At 40.6% G+C, this 22,925-nt stretch overlaps 1 non-coding gene across 1 annotated transcript; it reads left to right on the forward strand.

Moving 5' to 3' along the window:
- The first annotated feature begins 930 nt into the window (after positions 1-930).
- Trnap-ugg (transfer RNA proline (anticodon UGG)) lies at positions 931-1,014 on the forward strand. Its single transcript has one exon. It is a non-coding gene; the product is annotated as a tRNA-Pro (tRNA).
- The last annotated feature ends 21,911 nt before the right edge of the window (positions 1,015-22,925 follow it).

Genomic DNA, 22,925 nt, shown 5'->3' on the forward strand with positions numbered 1-22,925 from the left:
ACTTATGATAGTCTACAGTAGCCTACGGTAGTTTCGCAACTCAACTCATACATGAAAGCAATACAGAAAATAATGACAATATGTGGCCCTAGCAGGTTATTGCCTACTTTTAAGTTTCTTAATCTATCTCGAACAATAAACCTTTTATGTACATATTTTTGCAGTCAAATAGCATATAGGTAAATCAATCATAAACCGCCAGAAAAGACGCTAATAAGGTCAGATGAAGAGTACAATATAAATTGAGCCAGCTGTTGCCTTACAATACGTTGTGAGGGAACCCTTACCAGGTATAATTAACATGGTACATAAGAGGAGATTGAAAGAAGAGTGGTGCGTTTCATCATGAGATAGTTTAGTAAGTGCGAGAATATCTGGTAGCTGCACATCAGTCACCACTGGCAGACACTACAATAGAGATGTCGTGTATAGCGGAGCCATTTATTGTTAAAATTACAAGAGCGTACTTTCCAAGAAAAATCAGGCGAAATATTACTCGTACTTCCATTCATGCCTTCTAAATGATTATGACCGGATTCAGAGTAATTTAAGCTCATACGTAGCTTTCCTCCGAAGCACCATTGGGGAATTGAACAGAAAAGACGTGGGAAACGAGACCCGAACACCAATACGCCACCCTTCATAATGTGTCTTCCGGAATTTAGTACTATGCGCTATTCTAAATACGCATTATACTGAAAATTTTTTCCTGCCTTTTGACTGTTCCTATTGCCTGATGTCTGAAGTCCTATCACAGTGACCATTCCCTAGCGCTGCATCCCTTTCCACGTCCTTTGTATTCATTCATTCATATATCACGTTCCTTAAATCCCCACATGAAGGAGAACCTTCATGAATGTGTAACAATTCAAACAGAAGCAACCCGTGCACAGTACTGTTGTAAACAACAAACTGTGACACGTACAGCCGGCCTGAGTGGCCGAGCGGTTCTAGGCGCTACGGTCTGGAACCGCGCGACCGCTACGGTCGCAGGTTCGAATCCTGCCTCGGGCATGGATGTACGTGATGTCCTTAGGTTAGTTAGGTTTAAGTAGTTCTAAGTTCTAGGGGACTGATGACCACAGAAGTTAAGTCCCATAGTGCTCAGAGCCATTTGAACCATTTTTGTGACTGATACTCGAAATTACGGTATTTTCTTTTTTACACTCTTATATGTAGACTAACAACTTCTTTGAAAAAACCGCTACTCGCCCTCCATTACTACTAAGTTGTGGTTTTGTGGTTTTGCTCTAATACTTCAAACAAAGAATTTATGAAAGTTTACACAGACTATTATTAGTTGTCTATATGCTTGCAAAGTCAGGATTCGTCTAATAAAAATGTTAAATTTACACAGAAGTACAAATACTCTAAGGGAAAAAAGGCACCACGAAAGAATTATATATTATGCCGCAGATGACACCAAAAGGGGTCCTCCTATGAAAAGAAATGGCACCCTTGTCCATGACTCCAGTTTGTCGGGCTAAATGGCGGCGACATAAATGGCGACGACAGTTAGTCCCACCGCTGTCCAGGGCGTCTAAAGACACGTCTTCGGCGTGGATTATCATTGACTGGAGTAGAATTGTCTTCAATGATGAGTTCCGCTTCGAACAGAGCTCCGATGGTGAGCGATGAAGTGTCTGCAGACGTGTCGGACATCGGTGGGATACCAACCTGATTGTCACCCGCCTTACGGCCCGAAAATCAGGAGTGATGGTGTGAGGTGTCATTTCTTTGCATAACAGGACCCCTTTAGTTGTCAGCGATGGCACCTTTACAGCATAGTGGTATGTCGACGATATTCCACGTCCTGTTCGTTGCCCTTCACGGCAAGCCATCCTGGCCTTACATTTCGGCAAGATAATGTCCGCCCGCACACGGCTAGAGTTCATACTGCTTGTCTTCGTGGTTGCCAAACCCTACCTTGACCAACAAGATCGCCGAATCTCTCCTTAAATGAGACCACTTGGAGCATTGTGGGCAGGGCCCTCCTACCAACTAGGGATTCTAACGACCTAGCGTGCCACTTGGACACAATCTGGCGCCATATCCTTCAGGAGGACGTCCAACAACTGTATAAATCAATGTAAAACCAAATAACTGCTTGCTTAAGAGCCAGACATGGAACAACGCGGTGTTGACTTGCTCAATTTGTTTTCTTGAATAAATACTTTAAGAATTGGCTCTGAGCACTGTGGGACTTAACATCTGAGGTCATCAGTCCCCTAGAACTTAGAACTACTTAAACCCAACTAACCTAAGGACAGCACACACATCCATGCCCGAGGTATGATTCGAACCTGCGACCGTAGCGGTCGTGCGGTTCCGGACTGAAGCGCCTAGAACCGCTCGGCCACAACGGCCGGCAATAAATTATTTACTTTTTGAAATTGCAATCATTTGTTTGTCATTACATGTATATCACATCTACCGATTTCCGTCACATTCGGATAATTCCTTCGTGGTGTATCTTTTTTTTTTGTTGCCTTAATGTGTTTTACGAAGAACTACAAGACTGGTAGGTTATGAGGTATTCTTTTATTTATTTTTGAATATTTGGATATTTCCAATTTCTGTTTGATGTCCACCAGAACCCCGGAACAAACTTCTCCATCCGAATATAAAACTCAGTTCTGAATCGTTATAGACAGACGCATTTCCGTGCGTCTCTGTTTTAGTCTCGCATTCTTATTGCTCCCTCTTGTTTCTTGTATAGAGACTATATTACCTTTCCCTATAGCGTGTGCCCATCTTTCTGAGGATTTCAAACATCTGCATTGTGGATTCTATTTATAGCTAGACTAATTCTGTGAATCTGTCTACTTTCTTTTAAGTCCTGCTAACTGCCTTACCGGTGTATTAACCTTCCTTGAATTCTTGCTGGCCGTCAACTAACAGTTTCTCAGTTTTGTATTTCCCTTTATTTTGAATTTTATTCAGGTTGGCAACTTGATTGCATCAGCTGTCAAGATGACTGAATGATAGTTATGGCATTTCTCTGCTTTTTCTACCTTCCGGATGTGGGAGCGAGTTTTCGAACTATAATTGATTGACGTCAGGGCTCATTGAAGCTACGACGTTCGCCGTGAAGTCTACCTGTTTAGCTTACGTAGAAGACTGCTAATGATTGGAAAAGATTGGCGGTCGTGTCAACCACTGGTAGACACTTCTAATCTGTCAAAATAACTCTTAAGAAAGCAGCTGTGGCATTTTCAAATGAGATCTGTGACGCAAAACTGACAAATAATGAGATCTCTTTATTTGCTAATTACTTGCACTGTTACGCTTACTGACAAATTCAAAAACGGCTCTTTCAGAAGCTGCAGATAAAAGGATACATGGCGTTTTTCCTCCAGAATGGTTCATATTACCACTTCCTAACGCGTTCTTTCATCTTAAAATAAACGTATACTGGAACAAGCGTTTAAAACAGACAGCCATATTTAGTAACAGACACAAAATATTGTAGACAGATGTTGCCAGAGATGAAAGGAAACACATATGCCATTTGATGCCCGAACGTTGGTGGCGGAAAGAGGAGATACGACTTTATTATCTTAAAAGTAACTGTGCCACAGTGTGCATGACAAGAAATTATTTCAAACAGAGATTCTTCTGTTGTTCTTGCGGTTTGTTGATTTGCGTACCACACACAGTTTTACGCTAGTCTCAGTTGTAACATGCGTCGCCGAAATAAGATGTCCTTAATCAGAGGTGTATTGTCCTGCGCAGGATTTGAATAAAGTGCAGTTTAACTGCTGTTTATGCAGATAAAATATTTTTTGCGAAGTATCCTGATATTTATTTACAGATCATATATCTTCACATTTTATTCCATTGCTGCTATGAATTTTGTAAGCTGTTGTCAAAAATTAAAATTTGTTCGCATAATATGTCGGTAATTTCAGCCTTAGTAACTCAAAAAGCTACCAAATACATAGGAATACAGCAATCAATCTAAATTTTCAATCTGTATCATTTACTCACAATGTGACAAACTGTTTTTCCTTTAGGAACACGATCACGAAGATCCGCACTGACAATTCGACTTATTCCTGCAAGGTGCCTGAATGGAGCCATTTGTATCGAAATTAGTAGAATGTTAATTTGACATCAATAAATAGTAATGAGTGGGAAAAAAGGAATACAAAAATATTTTGTTTTTCTCTATGACTTTACAGAATATTCTTCACAAAATAAAACCCCACTGATATCACTCTAATCGACACTAAAACATTAGTGTGTAATTCTGCATTAAACTACGAAGTGTTTTTTAGATTTTAGCAGAACCCTACTAAAGCTCACTTTGACATTTAAAAGTCTTGGGAACCTATTTCTCTTCAAGTGCAGTGCAATGGGTTCGCTCATACGCTCATACGCTCATGATAAAGCCACAAAAAAAAGTGAGTATCAAGTGCCTCAAGGTTCGGTTTTAGGTACGATTAACCGTCAATTTCGTGTCATCAGATCATTGATGTCCCACTGTAAATACCACGTTAATGCAAACAACCTTTAGTTATGTCGAAAAACTAACAAACTTAGAGCAGGTATCTAGAATGTCAATGATGACGTGTGTACACCGTTAAAATAGACATAGAAAATCGGATTAATGACCAAGTCTTTCGAAACAGAAGCAGTTATGGTGTCATGGTTGGTCATTTAAGTCTCCACAGCAAGAAATTTGAGAAATCGCTACCAATTTTAATATTTAGTGCTACAAATATAATGGTTCAAATGGCTCTGAGCACTATGGGACTTAACTTCTTAGGTCATCAGTCCCCTAGAACTTAGAACTACTTAAACCTAACTAACCTAAGGACAACACACAACACCGAGCCATCACGAAGCAGAGAAAATCCCTGACCCCGCCGGGAATCGAACCCGGGCGCGGGAAGCGAGAACCGTACCGCACGACCACGAGATGCTGGCTACAAATATAAATTTCTCTCTCTCGGCACAGAGTCTAGGTGCAATAACTGTTGAAAACCTAAACTGAGCTGAGCACATAGTTAAAATTTTGTAGAAGGTAGCTGGCCGCTGTGGCCGAGCGGTTTACCGCTGTGGCCGAGCGGTTCTAGACGCTTCAGTCTGGAACCGTGCTGCAGCTACGGTCGCAGGTTCGAATCCTGCCTTGGGCATGGATGTGTGTGCTGTCCTTGGGTTAGTTAGGTTTAAGTAGTTCTAAGTCTAGGGGACTGATGACCTTAGATGTTGTCCCATAGTGCTAAGAACCATTTGAACCATTTGTAGAAGGTATCAAAAAGTCACCATGCCCTACGAAGCTAGCTGGCTCTACCATTTTCACCTGCAAAAGAAGTTTCTTCAAGCGCTAATTCTTCTACTTGTTGATTATAGTGATATTTTTCTCAGGAAAGTCCAACGCACTTTCCGTTGGTGATGTGCGCCTGCGTACGATATCTGTAGGATGTTCGACGTTTTGATCATATGTCGCATCTTATGCACAGATATCTTGGCTACGTGCAGACAAGCGCACACATTTCCACACACTCTTCTCAACAGTCTTAACGTATACAGTCCCTTTTATCTCTCGTTGACCTTGACGCTCTTATCTGGACAACTCAGCAGAAACACTCGTTCTCGTCGGAGCCAAATCGTTTCTGTCCCACATCATCACGTAACTGTCTTTTCTAAAACCGCTTTAGCAGCAGAAATCCAACTTCTGACTCATCTCCATCACAGTATTAGAGAATTGGGTAACAACTCCTTATTGGAATAAAGTACACTTATTTCCCTTTTCACAAAGTCACGAGCTACAGCAATCTGTCGGAATTTCTCTCCCTGAGAAGTCATTATGTCATAAACCTCCCTTTTATATACCCGTATAATTTCTTATATCTACAACTGTCATTGTTATTATTATTATCTGTAATGAAAGTACCGCTAATATTATCGATATTACACTGTCCAATCACATTTATGTGAGAACTTGTTAAAAGTTTTATGAACATCTCCGTCCCAAGATTATATGTTAGGAGACTCTGAATTGGGCACGTGGACGGAAGAAAGTTCTTTATGTGTGGCTTTCCAAGGCATCTGACTCTTCTCACTGTGATGTTATTCTTTTGGACACACAGAAAACAGATGTTTGTCTTGGCTTCAACAGCTATTATGCTTTACATATACTCAGCCCAGACGATTCCTGTGTGATAAGAAAGGAACTAATGTTTCGTGTTCGTTGGACAGTACAAACTTGAACACTGGTCCCGCACAATAACATTATAACCAGTAATATGTAGAATTGGGACCTTTACTAGGTAACATTGGTTGGGAGATACAGAAGATCCAAAGAAGAACAGTGCTTTTCATCACAGTTATTTTTAATGAAAGTGAGTGTGTCATGACGTTACCCCTCAAACCCCAGATGCAGGCGCTAGGATTGTTACGGAGACATACCGATATTCTTTCCTCCCACACACCGTTCATGAATGGAACAGAAAAGAGAGGAATTGATACCTAAACTACCCTCCACCATACTCCGTTAGCTGACTGTTGATGAACATGTAGAAGTAGATGTAGATGTAGGATGTATGAAAAGGATTACCCTTGCCAGATATCAACGCAAAATCCTATTTTTTATTTTAATGACGAGCAGGCGGAATTTTATTTCAGAGCTGAATCATGAAATACTAATAAGATACATTTGCAAATCATTTCACGAGTCATTCTCTCAGTGAATGTACAGCACTGCGGTGGACTTTCATCCAGCAACGTATCCTCTGAACCGTGATATAACGGTGCTATCTGATAGCCCGTTATCTGTGATACGGCGCTCCACCCAGCTGCAAGGATGAGTTAAACTACTCGAGTACCTTGTTTGTCGAAATATCTTATCAAGTAAGTAAGTAAGTAAGTACTAGCACTGTAAGTTACAAAAAGTCCACCTTTTCTAGCGAAAAATTCTTTTAGTATAACCTTGTCTGACATCTAGGGATGGCAAAACGTTCTGAAGTTTCAATATATCAACATTTACATACATCGTCAGCGTTATCTCTATAGTGATTATACACTAGATTTAAAATTTCAATACATCGGAGTTATGACGTATCTAAAAAAGTGGAGCATGTCTGGAAATTTTATTGGGTTTGAAATGGGGAACTTAATGTCTAATTTTGCTCCTTGTTCATTTGTCAGCACATTTGATTAATTTTTGTAAAATAAGTTTCAAGGCTTTCATTGGTTTTCAATTAGAGAAAATTAAATACTGGGTTAATTACTCTTAAATTACATTGATGCAGATATCAGAATGAAAATAGTTCCTCTAAATTGAAAATAATATTTGGAAATCAGTCACATTATCATATTTTATTAGAGTGCTGCTTAGGATCTTACTTCATTGTTGGCTGAAAGGAATCATACTCAAAAATGGCGTCAGCTTAAGCAATGACAACAAATTATCGGTTCAAGTTATGGCCCAAACTTAAAATTTTTGAAGGTGAGCAACAAACAGTGTAACGTTCACTTTTAAAACTGAAAACCTTTTTTCTATAAAAAGCCCATTTTTCTTTGTAGTAGAAATGTGGACTACACCTTTTTGCATATATCGTGATTTAAATTAACAAGTTAATTTTGATAAATGTTACTAAGGCACTCGAATAAAAATAGCTTAGATAGAGAGTTGCGCACAGCCTACTTTTTTTGTGATGGTGTTGCGAGGTTTTAAAATCAGACCCGTAGCGGGTGTAGAATTCATCACAAGATTCACATTCTGTCTTGCTAAAAGAGTTGCGAACACATGATTGAGATTTTACCATATTGCGAAAGCACTTGCTCTGTGATTAACAGCTGCTGATGTTGGAAAATAGAGCGGCATTTCCACAGAGTCCAGGTTCGCAGCAAAGCTGACAAGTGCTTCCATTTTATGTGCTTCCATTTGTTTTCAGTGCAACCGACTTGGAATGCGACCAAATATCTGAAGGATCTGTTCTTTGAAGTTTTCAAAAGTTTGCCCCAAGTGTTACACTAACTATTATTTCTCAAATTTTCTATGGAAGTCTCCACCCTCTCTATAACATTCCACGCCGCACTATACTTACTTATCGTTTTGTACAGTCAGTAAACAACCAAATAAAGATGCAGTATGTCACTTCATCAACTGCAAGCCTTCAATTCACGCACATCACACGACACGCACGTGGCTGAACAGCTGAACTTGGTAGAGGGTGACAGACAAATAGCACACTTATGAACAGGCTCAGATAGACAAGAGATTCAATGACTGAGCAGCTCCAATTACATCGGAAATCAACCAATTTGCTTAACGTTTCAGTGTACACAGAGACAGCATACAAGTAAAAAAAAGAAATAAAAATAATAGAATACTCATGAAATAAAAGAATTAATACTTGAAACATTTAGTGAAATTTCTTATCGTTTAGTTTATTTGACAAGGTGTGGCAAAAAAAAGTGATTGGTTTCCTTCAATATAAAGTAAAAGTATTCAATATAAAGTAAAAGTAGACGGATATGTCGAAGAAATGCAACAGTTTATAGATATATTAACTGTAAAATACCTAAGTATGAACACAGACATTGATTCTACAAAATAACGTTATTTCTGATAATCGATACGAATTGGCCGTTGTGAATGGTGTTTACTTATTGCAAAACTTCCAGGGCGATGGGCCGTGGTCGAGACTTACAATTATTAACTAAGGTTTCGTCCCCGACTGTGGGAGATATCTTTACAGCTAAAAAAAGGTTGCTGTAATAAGGAGATGGAATCAGCACTAAGCCAAAGAATTCCAGAAATCATGACGGACAACTGCTGTCAGAGGGGGAAGTTTTCCTCCCATTTATTAACAAAGTTACTGATCGCGTTGGAAATGTTGTAAGAAAACAACGAGTTGAAAGGATTTTTAAGCCTACTATTAAAATATACTTTTTCCTTAGAATAGTAAAAGACGTACAGTAAGTGAGTATTGGTGTGTGTAAAATTTCGAGTAGTATACGGTATATTGGAACCACGGAAAGGATTATTACCACTTATTTAGCCGAAAATAAGGGGACCTACAGATTTAGACAAACTGATAAGTTGGCCATAATGGAATACGCTTTACAATGTGAAGACAATGAAATGAAGCTTCATGGGACTGGTGTTTTAGCCACGGCAATGCATAATGATGTACGCTTGAATAAAGATGTCATAAAAATTAATAAACATCAAAATGATTTTAACAGAAAGGAAGGGCAAGACAAATAAAGTATGGACGTCAATTTCTAAAAATAGATTGCTTGTTGCCCAGAATAATTTCACATGTCAGAAACAATATGCAATCGGCATCAAGGGCCGTTTGGTGGTTCCCTCTATATAGCGCATAATCCCCTTATAAATTTGGCTTTCGACACAATTGCCAGTGCTGTTATCCCTGACGATGTCTTGCTCAGGTGGGACGAAACGACAGTGAGTAGTTATCTTTCGACGAGAACCTCTCAGCCCGGAAGTTTCAATTGGATTTTCAGACTATCTTTTCCATCCTTACTGGCAAAGCTGCAAGGTGGGCATATCATTTTTATTTTTGTAAGTTATCGATGTGCACGTCAGAGAGAGAGAGAGAGAGAGAAGTTATGTTGCTGTTAAACAATCTTTGGTCTTGTTGTGGCACAGTCTTTGCCTCTGCACAGTCTGATACATTCTTAGCTGAAGTATAGGTGATCGACGTATTCTATAATGCTGTGTTCACTTATGATTGTATCTGTTCGACGAAGAAAGATTTATTGTAAAGGGTAGCAAGAATGAATATGCTGTATGTATTGAGAGGCGAAAAGAATACTTTTTTTTTCAAGGGAAGAAGTTTGAGGTAAGACTGCCCTCAATTTGTCAGAATGATTGTTAGCTATTTAACGTTGTTTAATTGCTCAATGCTGAGAGGGCCGGCCTCTGTGACCGAGCGGTTCTGGGTGCTTCAGCCCGGAACCGCACTGCTGCTCCGGTCGCAGGTTCGAATCCTGCCTCGGGCATGGATGTGTGTGATGTCCTTAAGTTAGTAAGGTTTAAGTAGTTCTAAGTTGTAGGAGACTGATGACCTCAGATGGTAAGTCTCATGGTGCTGAGAGCCATGTGAACCATTTGAAGTGCTGAGAGAAAGACTACCCCACACCACTGAATCATACATTAACATATCAACTGATTAAGCTGTTTGATTGTATAGAAATTGTCTGTTAACATGTACCCTTTTTAGATCATTGTTCACTTTGTTAAGGATAGTATTGTTCAGACCAATGTTATTTGTGAAGAGCACGAGAAGTTTTACTTTGCCTTTTTGAATACATACTTCATTCCCAAATTGTTGTCTTGAAATATCATTTCATAGGAATGGTTACTCTCTCAATCCCACTGTTTAAAGAACGTTTATCGTTACGCATTACCACATTGCACCACATGGTATGGAACAATTTAAATATTGTTTGGAACCGTTATTTAAACAGAGAAATCTAGCTTAGCCGCTGCCTGATTGCTGTCTGCTGCTGAGCTTTCAAGAAATCTCCAACAATGTTTTCAAGACGCGAGGAAAGTGAAAATTTTGATAAGGACCAGATAATTGTTTTACTACAGTTGCGCATTTAGTATAAAGACAAGTTGTATTCAGACCAGTTACAGAAACTCATGGTTGGGGACTTACAAAGAGCAAAGTTGTCAATGAAATGCAACGTTTGCAGAAGTGGCGTCCTTACTATTCAGTGGTAAAATTATTGGAGGGAGGACACTTGACCAGTAAGCGGAAAGTAACTACTTGCATAGAATGAATTCACAAGATCTTCTACTCGAGGAATAATACTAGAAGGTGTACTCGTCCTGGGTTTTATTTGTGTAGTGCCCCACTGCGCTTAACGACATCGATTACATCGCCGTGTTGTGACAAACCATCAAAGACTAAGGCGGTAGCATGGTATTGCAACACGAAGCTGTGCTGCGGCGGACAGACATACGGGTTCCCGCGGACGCTGCTTCCGTAGGGAGCGACGTTCCCCCAGCTGGCAAATTCTCGTGGGAAACGCGACGAGACTCTCCATCTTGATAAGGCTGCTGGCGGCCACCGAGAAATAGAGCAGCGCGTCCGTACTCAGGAGCAAACTTGGTTACCTTCAGTTTTTCCTTAGAGTAACCGTCTTCTAATATAAAATTATGTGCTGGCACCACTTGTAGAGGGTAGTTCGGATTGTACCAGTTACTAGGGCTTGTTTCCCTTCCATTCGCCTATGGCGTACGGAGAGAATGATTGCTCCAACCTCTCGATCACACTCAGTCTAATCTTGTCTTTGTCTTCAGCGTTCCTAAAGCCGTCAGCACACGGGCCGTCCTGTCGAACGTTAACGTCGAGCGTGCCGAGTTCACCGTGCTGCTGAACGCTCAGGAACGTGCATACGGTACGTGGGCCCCGACGTGGTATACGCGATCGCAACGCACTCCAGCGGCAGTTGAGGGATGTTTCTAGTTCGTAAATCACACTGTTTACTCAACGGGAGCGCATAAAATTCCCACGTTAGCTCTATTAAAACGCACATTTCCTCCAGCGTCCACGAAAAGGAAAGTACCATGTCCAGTGAGTAATGACACAGACTTATAAAAGTTCCATTACAAACAGTGCGGTACAAATTTGGAATACGTCAACGCATAGGATAAACATTATTTCATCATTCCCACATTTTATTAAAACCCCAAGGTCAGTCTTACTTGATCACTGTTCCTACCCAGTAGCAGAATCTTTGCAACATGTCAATTACGAAGCGTAGAAGAAAAAGGAGCAAAATATCTTTATACAAGTAGCGCAAGCTGTCCTGTAGATTAAGCCAATCGAACAAAGTCACCCCTCAAAGAAAGGTGAACTTATATTTTCATAACATCAAATATTATAGTATATACTTATATTAAACTATTAATAAAATATCAGAACCTAATAAAAACGTGAACGTTAGGAAAAAGCTTTGGATTTTTCAAGACGTGAATCACTGCCTTAACCAAGAACTCCATACATAACAGGGACGGTACTCATTACGCTTTTTTTTTTCCTTCATTTGGTTCGATATGGTTCGTAGCGTTTGGTCTGGGCGGACGTCACAAGACATCCGTTCAAGTTGATCTTTGAATCCTAGACTCAGTTTTTTTTTTTTTTATTACAGAAAGGACGCAGGCCTCTCCCCCGAACACGCTGAGCTACCGTGCCTGCCGCTAAACCAGTAACAGCTTGTTGGTACCTAATCATATTATGTTACCGTTCCTAAAAACCTTAACCGTAGCTATGTTACTAACTGAAATTTAATTATACGAAATTCTACCAAGAACAATGCGTTTTGGGTGGATCTTCATTGTGTCACTGCCTTCAAATACCCTACTCTCATAATACGCAATTTACAATAATTCTTTTGCCACGAAAATATTTCTCATTATTTTATTGGAACGAATCACACAGTTAACAACGGGTTTTCCAGTGATTCTCAATTAGCTGGTGCTCAGAAACGGTATATATATATATATATATATATATATATATATATATATATATATATATATATATATATTGTTGTCTTCAGTCCTGAGACTGGTTTGATGCAGCTCTCCATGCTACTCTATCCTGTGCAAGCTTCTTCATCTCCCAGTACCTACTGCAACCTACATCCTTCTGAATCTGCTTAGTGTACTCATCTCTCGGTCTCCCTCTACGATTTTTACCCTCCACGCTGCCCTCCAATGCTAAATTTGTGATCCCTTGATGCCTCAAAACATGTCCTACCAACCGATCCCTTCTTCTGGTCAAGTTGTGCCACAAACTTCTCTTCTCCCCAATCCTATTCAATACCTCCTCATTAGTTACGTGATCTATCCACCTTATCTTCAGTATTCTTCTGTAGCACCACATTTCGAAAGCTTCTATTCTCTTCTTGTCCAAACTATTTATCGTCCATGTTTCACTTCCATACATGGCTACACTCCAAACAAATACTTTCAAAAACGATTTCCTGATACATAAATCTATATTCGATGTTAACAAATTTCTCTTCTTCAGAAACGCTTTCCTTGCCATTGCCAGTCTACATTTTATATCCTCTCTACTTCGACCATCATCAGTTATTTTACTTCCTAAATAACAAAACTCTTTTACTACTTTAAGTGTCTCATTTCCTAATCTAATTCCCTCAGCATCACCCGATTTAATTTGACTACATTCCATTATGCTCGTTTTGCTTTTGTTAATGTTCATCTTATATCCTCCTTTCAAGACACTGTCCATTCCGTTCAACTGCTCTTCCAAGTCCTTTGCCGTCTCTGACAGAATTACAATGTCATCGGCGAACCTCAAAGTTTTTACTTCGTCTCCATGTATTTTAATACCTACTCCAAATTTTTCTTTTGTTTCCTTTACTGCTTGCTCAATATACAGATTGAATAACATCGGGGAGAGGCTACAACCCTGTCTCACTCCTTTCCCAACCACTGCTTCCCTTTCATGCCCCTCGACTCTTATGACTGCCATCTGGTTTCTGTACACATTATAAATAGCCTTTCGCTCCCTGTATTTTACCCCTGCCACCTTTAGAATTTGAAAAAGAGTATTCCAGTCAACATTGTCAAAAGCTTTCTCTAAGTCTACAAATGCTAGAAACGTAGGTTTGCCTTTTCTTAATCTTTCTTCTAAGATAAGTCGTAAGGTCAGTATTGCCTCACGTGTTCCAACATTTCGACGGAATCCAAACTGATCCTCCCCGAGGTATGCATCTACCAGTTTTTATATTCGTCTGTAAAGAATTCGCGTTAGTATTTTGCAGCCGTGGCTTATTAAACTGATAGTTCGGTAATTTTCACATCTGTCAGCACCTGCTTTCTTTGGGATTGGAATTATTATATTCTTCTTGAAGTCTGAGGGTATTTCGCCTGTCTTATACATCTTGCTCACCAGCTGGTAGAGTTTTGTCAGGACTGGTTCTCCCAAGGCCGTCAGTAGTTCTAATGGAATGTTGTCTACTCCGGGGGCCTTGTTTCGACTCAGGTCTTTCAGTGCTCTGTCAAACTCTTCTTGCAGTATCGTATCTCCCATTTCGTCTTCATCTACATCCTCTTCCATTTCCATAATATTGTCCTCAAGTACATCGCCCTTGTATAAACCTTCTATATACTCCTTCCACCTTTCTGCCTTCCCTTCTTTGCTTAGAACTGGGCTGCCATCTGAGCTCTTGATATTCATACACATGGTTCTCTTCTCTCCAAAGGTCTCTTTAATTTTCCTGTAGGCAGTATCTATCTTACACCTAGTGAGATAAGCTTCTACATCCTTACATTTGTCCTCTAGCCATCCCTGTTTAGCCATTTTGCACTCCCTGTCGATCTCATTTTTGAGACGTTTGTATTCCTTTTTGCATGCTTCATTTACTGCATTTTTATATTTTCTCCTTTCATCAATTAAATTCAATATTTCTTCTGTTACCCAAGGATTTCTAGCAGCCCTCGTCTTTGTACCTACTTTATCCTCTGCTGCCTTCACTACTTCATCCCTCAGAACTACCCATTCTTCTTCTACTGTATTTCTTTCCCCTATTCCTGGCAATTGTTCCCTTATGCTCTCCCTGAAACTCTGTACAACCTCTGGTTCTTTCAGTTTATCCAGGTCCCATCTCCTTAATTTCCCACATTTTTTGCAGTTTCTTCAGTTTTAATCTACAGGTCATAACCAATAGATTGTGGTCAGAGTCCACATCTGCCCCTGGAAATGTCTTACAACTTAAAACCTGGTTCCTAAATCTCTGTCTTACCATTATATAATCTATCTGATACCTTTTAGTATCTCCAGGGTTCTCCCACGTATACAACCTTCTTTCATGATTCTTAAACCAAGTGTTAGCTATGATTAAGTTGTGCTCTGTGCAAAATTCTACTAGGTGGCTTCCTCTTTCATTTCTTAGCCCCAATCCATATTCACCTACTATGTTTCCTTCTCTCCCTTTTCCTACACTCGAATTCCAGTCACCCATTACTATTAAATTTTCGTCTCCCTTCACTATCTGAATAATTTCTTTTATTTCATCGTACATTTCTTCAATTTCTTCATCATCTGCAGAGCTAGTTGGCATATAAACTTGTACTACTGTAGTAGGTGTGGGCTTCGTATCTATCTTGGCCACAATAATGCGTTCACTATGCTGTTTGTAGTAGCTTACCCGCATTCCTATTTTCCTATTCATTATTAAACCTACTCCTGCATTACCCCTATTTGATTTTGTGTTTATAACCCTGTAGTCACCTGACCAGAAGTCTTGTTCCTCCTGCCACCGAACTTCACTAATTCCCACTATATCTAACTTTAACCTATCCAATTCTCTTTTTAAATTTTCTAACCTACCTGCCCGATTAAGGGATCTGACATTCCACGCTCCGATCCGTAGAACGCCAGTTTTCTTTCTCCTGATAACGACATCCTCCTGAGTAGTCCCCGCCCGGAGATCCGAATGGGGGACTATTTTACCTCCGGAATATTTTACCCAAGAGGATGCCATCATCATTTAATCATACAGTAAAGCTGCATGTCCTCGGGAAAAATTACGGCTGTAGTTTCCCCTTGCTTTCAGCCGTTCGCAGTACCAGCACAGCAAGGCCGTTTTGGTTAATGTTGCAAGGCCAGATTAGTCAATCATCCAGACTGTTGCCCCTGCAACTACTGAAAAGGCTGCTGCCCCTCTTCAGGAACCACATGTTTGTCTGGCCTCTCAACAGATACCCCTCCGTTGTGGTTGCCGATACGGCCATCTGTATCGCTGAGGCACGCAAGCCTCCCCACCAACGTCAAGGTCCATGGTTCATGGGGATATATATATATATATATATATATATATATATATATATATATATATATATATATATATATAGGCTTGAAATTAATGCCAATATGGCGCCTCAGAACCTTGTACTGAAGGGAGACGGCGTGCGTGTGACGTAAGTGGCGTTGTTCCATCTCATTGGTCAACGCTCAGACGCACGCTCAGAATATCTTACATGCCAGATATTGCTCTGCACGTTCGGAAAGATTCCCGAACGTGCTATTCTACGCTATGGCGTCAGAAAATCGGCACGCCCAACGTCCGTGTGCCGTCGGTTTGAGCGAGCAATGCATAGGAGGCTGCAGTATATTTCTAGATTTCTCAGCTTAAAAAGCTTTCCTGAAACTTTGTAAATAGGCTTTCATAGGTTAGTCTGCATCTGTTGTCGTGCGTCTGTCAGCATATCCACGACATTCAACGCTCAATGCGCTGTGTTGCATTTTACTGTACCCAAGTCTTTCAATAGACAAACATGCCTCAGCAAAAGTTTTGCATCACCTCGACGTGTCGTGCAGATGTGTTGCTATTGTGACGTTCCTGTACCACTCGGAAAGTCACCCCTGACATGGTAAACATATGCACAGTTACTATGAGCACTCCTTGCGAGTAGAATGCCTTACTCGAATGGATGGTAGCAAATCAGTCGGAAATAAAGCAGCAGTAGATACCATTAGAGAGCTCTGTCGAACAACAGAAAGAACATCAATCATGCCACCTAGGATAACCGCAGTCAATGATCGGGTCCACATCATCAAATTATGCACAGAAGGTGTCCCTCAATGTCTGCATCGGAGTCAATGGAATCGGTTCCAATTGACAATGTTTACGACATACACCGCGCAGGCGGTCCACGTACGACAGGTGCACAGGATGATCGATATTGAGGACTTTTGAGTCAAAGGTAAGTTGGGCTGAGTGCTCCAGAAAAGAATTCTGCGTCCGAAGAGGCGACCGGGCGCCATGTGTAGCATCAGACTGTCGGGAGACCATAGCACGATGCGAATCTCCACTGCCAACGACCATGGCGAGCACCGTGTCGTATACCACAGCACCATACACTCCGCTACATACGGACAAGAAATCATACTGAACTGACCCCCGGATTGGCGTCGGTTGTTATTTACGGACGAGACTTGGATCTCCTTGTGCCTTCACAACAGCGAATAAGGGAACCTGGTAATATCGAAAGCCTCGAACACTGCAACACGGTGATGGAGGAATGATGTTCTGGGGTGGAATTAGATGGGATCGCCGTACACATCTCGTGGTTGTTCATGGCAGTCTCATTGTTCTACGGTACAGGGTAACTAATACTGGGACCGTATCGCAAACATTTTGGTGACAATTTGATAGTGATAAATGAGAGCTCGTTTGCTCATCGTGTTGTTCACGTGAACACTTTCCTTCAGCACTCTGGGATCACCAGAATGGAGTCACCTGCCTGTTCCCCGGAGATGAACCCAATCGACCATGTGTGGGATCGATTGAAACGAGTTGTTCTGGAAGTCGACAACGACCATGTAATCTGCGCCACTTATGCAGGTGCACAGGATGATCAATATTGAGGACTTTTGAGTCAAAGGTAAGTTGGGCTGAGTGCTCCAGAAAAGAATTCTGCGTCCGAAGAGGCGAAGAGTGGACAATTCGCACCAGGGCTGGGCTTGATCTCATCGATGGTATGCCACGATCGATTCAAGACTGCAGCGTGCAAGGGCACGTTTCACCACATATTAACTTGAAGTTGCTCAAGAGTGCTGTCAAGAAGCACCCGTGAGAAGCAGACGATAAAAGAGCAACGAACTAGGTTAGGATAGAATAAAACGTCAAGAGGTGATCTGAACACATTGTAAATGAATATACAGAATATCCCAGGTGGAATGGTAAATATTTAGTAACATGACAGGAACTATAATATGAAGTAAAAAGCTTTACATGGACATATGACCTATTCCGAATAGTTTCCGAGATAGAACACATTAGATTCACTTTTGTTTTTGCGCTAGTAGCGTGATCGTATGTGTTATACCCAACCACCCTCCTGACGTTTTATTCTACCCTAGCCTACTTCGTTGCTTTCAACTCTATGCTCTGGGTGTCTTCCTGCCATTAAACTAACTCATTGAACGCGCCGCTGTCCTTGGTGGATTTTGATGAAGTATTGCGAAGGATGTAGGGTGTGTCAGACAAGCATCGGTTAACTGTGTTTGTACACGTGGTACCTAAAATGCCACTCATACGCTAATCAAGAATATGCATGTATGGTGTATGTTGATGACTTCTGCGATGGTAGTGCTACTGCTACTGTCGAAGAATACCGTCGCTGTCTGTTAATGTTATCGGTTAATGTACGGGCATGCCTCAGTAGTCAGTTTTGCATTTCTCACAGCTTGACTGACTGTGTTCCCTTTCTGCTTGTAAGCAATATGATTACCAGGACTGGGGCTTAGTTTGCTTGTCCGACGTGCAGCGTCTTTGAGACTCATGAGTTGCCTCTCTGAGGCATATGTCCACATGAAGTCTTTTGCTTCGAATTATCGTTCCTGTTATATCCCAGAATATGTAATTTTTTTCTTTTCTATATCCTGGAAAGTTGAGATTTAGCCTTAGTAGTGGCCTTATAGTTGAGATTTCTGAACAGGATGTTGATGCGCTCCTTTCTTGTTTCTTGGCGGGCAGTTACTCTCTCACTTTACCTGTTGTGAAGTAACATGATGACTCTACAGAATAACGTGTTCCATTTTTAACCGCCTAGGCTGAATAAAGATGTTTGTGGAAACAGAAAACGTAGTGTAGGTAGTTGTGAAGTGTGGAACATACCACCGCGCGCGCACTGGTTTATGCAAAATGAAGTCATTTCGGCATATTGACAAGGCGCGACGGCGAATGCGCGTCTCCACCTGCTTTGGAAGCCCGCTCATGCCTTGTCCTCGCGGCCTCGAGGTGCCTTGGAAGTCATGGAGAAAAGGGTGAGGGCAAGAATTTAAACACCCGAACAAATTAAGAATACGTGAGAACTGTCTTCCGAGTATCTCATGCCAAACCAGTAGGGCAAAACATGTTATGATCTGTTGTGAGATACGATATATTAGTGACGTGTACCCCCAGCGATTGTAAAAGCAATTTTATAGAGAAGACACTGCGATTACAATACAGAAGAGTTCTCGCAAAACCGTTTACGTCATTTAAGAGCTTGAATAGATCGGATATCTCTTTGAGCACACGTCCCATCTGTAAAACTGTGAAAAAGTTACATGGTCTGCATGGCAGGTCAACTTAAGCAATTAACTTCAAGAGCGGCGACCGTAACACGTAAGGTAAAGTTGGCATACACACACCCAGACGGGTGACAGATGGCACATAAAGTGGAATACATTATAACCAAAAACCACACCAAGTAACCCTCGACTCCCACTGTCTACAGTCACTTGAACGCTGATACGAAAACGAACATACGTAAACTAAGCCGCCGAGTAAAACAGTATCATTACATGAAGACTAAATACGCGATCACTAATCTTATTGTCAGTGTAGTGAAAAGCACGGATATCAATAGATATGCGACGCACTTTCTTACAGATACTAACTCATCTGAAACGTTTCAGATTAAGGCTGCTACGTTGCACTCATGATGGGTAACGTTGTGAAATAACAGGAAACTTGTGGGGATTGTAAATCTGCTAATAACAGAAACTGTCAAGAGCTGTCAGAATAATTTGTTAGAAACTTTGCAACAATGTTTCCAGACGTGTTATCTGCAGCCTACCAGTAAGCAACAGTGTTGTTTAGCGCAAAGAGCTTTCTAAAAATGAGTTAGTTGTTTCTGCGACGCGTAACCTGAGATACTTCAAAAACGAGTGCATGTAGCATTCAGATAAATAAAATAAAACTTTTGAAAAATCCAATCATATAGAAATACAAGAAAATACCACTAAAGGTAATACTGTAAATTTTTATCAAACTTTTAAACGGCATCAAACACCAAATGTTTGTTTCAAAACAATGATGGCAAAATATGATTAAATAACAAGGATAATTGTGGAATAGACTCTTAAAGTGTCCAGTTCCACCAGCTAAATTAGAATTTGCACCAGTAACAGAAAATCTTGAAGATCTCCCATCAACAGAGCTAGAAATTCATGAAAACAAGGAAGGAAATGGTGACCAACCAAAGATTGTAAGCGACCTAAAGCTGCTTTCTGAGAACATTTGGGAAGCAGAAAGGATTCTAGAAGAGTGGTAAATAGCATTAATCAGTGTGCAACATAAAAAGAGACTGAAACAAAATGTCAAAAATTACAGAGGAATGTCAGATATGCCAGTGGCATTCAAAATATTATCAAAACTTCTCCTGGACAGAGTTGAAGAAACTTTAGACAAACAGCGGGGACAATATCAGGGTAGTTTTCGAAAGGGAAGATTTGGCACAGTACAGATATTTAATTCAAAATCGGTAATTCACCACAGAATGTTAACCAGCAGACCTATAACAGAATCATTAAATGATTACAATGTAGCATTTGACTTGGTAGACAGAGAAACAATTTATAAAATCATTAGAGAACTTGATGTTAAAGCAAAATCAACAAACATCATTCGTGAAACCCCAACAAATGCGATATATGAAATTAAATTTGTGGGAGAACTTTTTCAGGCATCTGAAATGAAATTATCGTACTGCATTATTGGCCGGGGAGCCAAGTCTGGGAGTGTTCGGCCATCTGGTTCAAGTCTCTCTATTTGACGCCACTTCGACGACTAGCGCGTCTTTGAAAAACTGGCGCTAGTCGAGGAGACTGCTCGTCGAATTCACTGTTACACTGAGTTTTGGAAAAAAGTAAAGATCTTGAATTAGGAGTTAAGAAATAACAACATTTAACCAATAATTTTGAAAAGAAAAACAAATATAATTAAGGTAATCTGATGGGTTTTTGTAGAAGATTTTCCTGTACTTTCAGAAAATCTGATTGAAGCAGTTGCTCCAATAAAATCTTTTGTGAAAAACAGCGATTAGAACTGGTCTCAGAATTTCAGATGAAAAAAGAAAGTTTATGGCAAATAAAAAAATGCGGCAAAATACGTAGAAAGACAAATAGGGAAAAATGAAGCAAGTTTGTGGCTTTAAATCTCTTGGAGGAACCGTACAGAAAATGTGGACTAGCAAAATTTTCAAGCGATCACTAAGGAGGATATGGTTTGACTATAAAACATCTACAAGAAATGCATTTCTAGAAAATTAAAACTGAAACACTTATATGCATGTGAATGCTTAACGATGAGCTATGGGCTGGACAGAACAGAAGTACTTCAAAGTTGGATTATTAGAAAAGTAATGGGTGCAATACGAACTACAGGTGCTTAGAAAATGAGAAGTAACGAGGAGAGCTACGAACATATAGAGAAGTAATGGCAATCTTCTTTGGACGCCTCTATCGAGTGAATGAGAAGATGCAAACGAAATAAATATTCCTGTATTTCTGGAAACAATTGACAATAGCATGGATTACAGAAACAGGTAAGGAACTAGAAAGTAACAACACAGAAGAATCGAAAAGTAACAAAAAATGTTGAAAGGTGTGTGAATTCCTAAGGGACCCAGCTGCTGAGGTCATCGATCCCTAGACTTACACACTAGTTAAGCTAACTTAAACTAAATTAGGCTAAGAACAACACACACACACACACACACACACACATGCTCGAGGGAGGACTCGAACCTCCGGCGGCAGAGGCCGCGCAGTCTGTGACGGCGCCTCAAACCGCGCGGCGAAAAGTAACAAAAGGAAACCTTTGCAAGAATAAAATACCTGTATAGCCTTTCAAGACAGAAGAAATATGAACTCAGAAACAACAAGGACGGAAGAAACGAGAAGACAACATGAGGAAAAGGTGAAAGAGCACTGGAGAAATAGCAAGCAACAACAAAAAAGAAGATCGATTGGAGTTACTACGTGGTCCTATTTGGTTATGACGAAGATAAGAAGTGACAGTAAACAGCATTTCCCTGTTGATTGATGCCCAGTACTTTGGTGCACGTGACTCCACTGGAAGCAGTAACAAACACTGACGGCTTTTAGTTCGTCAACTATACAGGGTCAGGGCCGTACAGTGAGACTTATCGAGAGCGCATAATACACAGTGCGAAAGACGAGGCACAGGGATAGACAGATACACTAACGGAACAGTTCGCCCACCGGCCAGAGTTTTCAGCGTAAATGAGAGTGGACGGACGCGGAGAGTTGCTCTAGCAGATCTTCAGCGACGGCTCTTTTTAATTCTGCATGGGAAATCTGTTTCTTTTTGTCGATTGTAATTGTTACAACAAAATTATTTCACCTGGTCTGCAATAAGTATGAGACAGATGAAACGCCCTCAGACTTCAAGATGAATATAATAATTCCAGTTACAAAGAAGTCAGGGGCTGACGGTTGCGAACGCTACCGAACAGTCCATTTAAGAAGTCATGGCTGCAAAATATTGCCGCAAATTATTTACAGAGGAAGGGAAAAATTGTTATAGGCTGATCTTGGGAAGGATCAGTTTGGGTTCCGGAGAAATGCAGGAACATGCAAGGCAACACTGACCCTACAATTTATCTTAGAAGATGGGATGAAGAAAGGGAAAGATACGTTTATATAATTCGTAGATTTGCGGAGAGCTTTTGAAAATGTGGAGTGTACTACACTCTTCGAAATCTTAAAGACAGCAGTGATAAACAGAGGGACAGAAATGTTATCTACAACTTGTACAGAAACCAGACTGCAGTCATAAGAGTCGAAGGACATCGAAGGGAAGCAGTGGTTGAGAAAGGAGTGAGACAAGATTACATCCCATCCCTGGTATTAATCAGTCTGTACACTGAGTAAGCAGTAAAGGAAACTAAGGAGAAATTTTGTAATGGAATTAAAGTTCAGGGAAAACAACAATGGTTCAAATGGCTCTGAGCACTATGGGACTTAACTTCTAAGGTCATCAGTCCCCTAGAACTTAGAACTACTTAAACCTAACTAACCTAAGGACATCACACACATACATGCCCGAGGCAGGAATCGAACCTGCGACCGGAGCGGTCGCACGGTTTCAGGCTGTAGCCCCTAGAA

This window comes from Schistocerca gregaria, chromosome 1 (genome assembly GCF_023897955.1).
Source record: "Schistocerca gregaria isolate iqSchGreg1 chromosome 1, iqSchGreg1.2, whole genome shotgun sequence".
Taxonomy (NCBI): domain Eukaryota; kingdom Metazoa; phylum Arthropoda; class Insecta; order Orthoptera; family Acrididae; genus Schistocerca; species Schistocerca gregaria.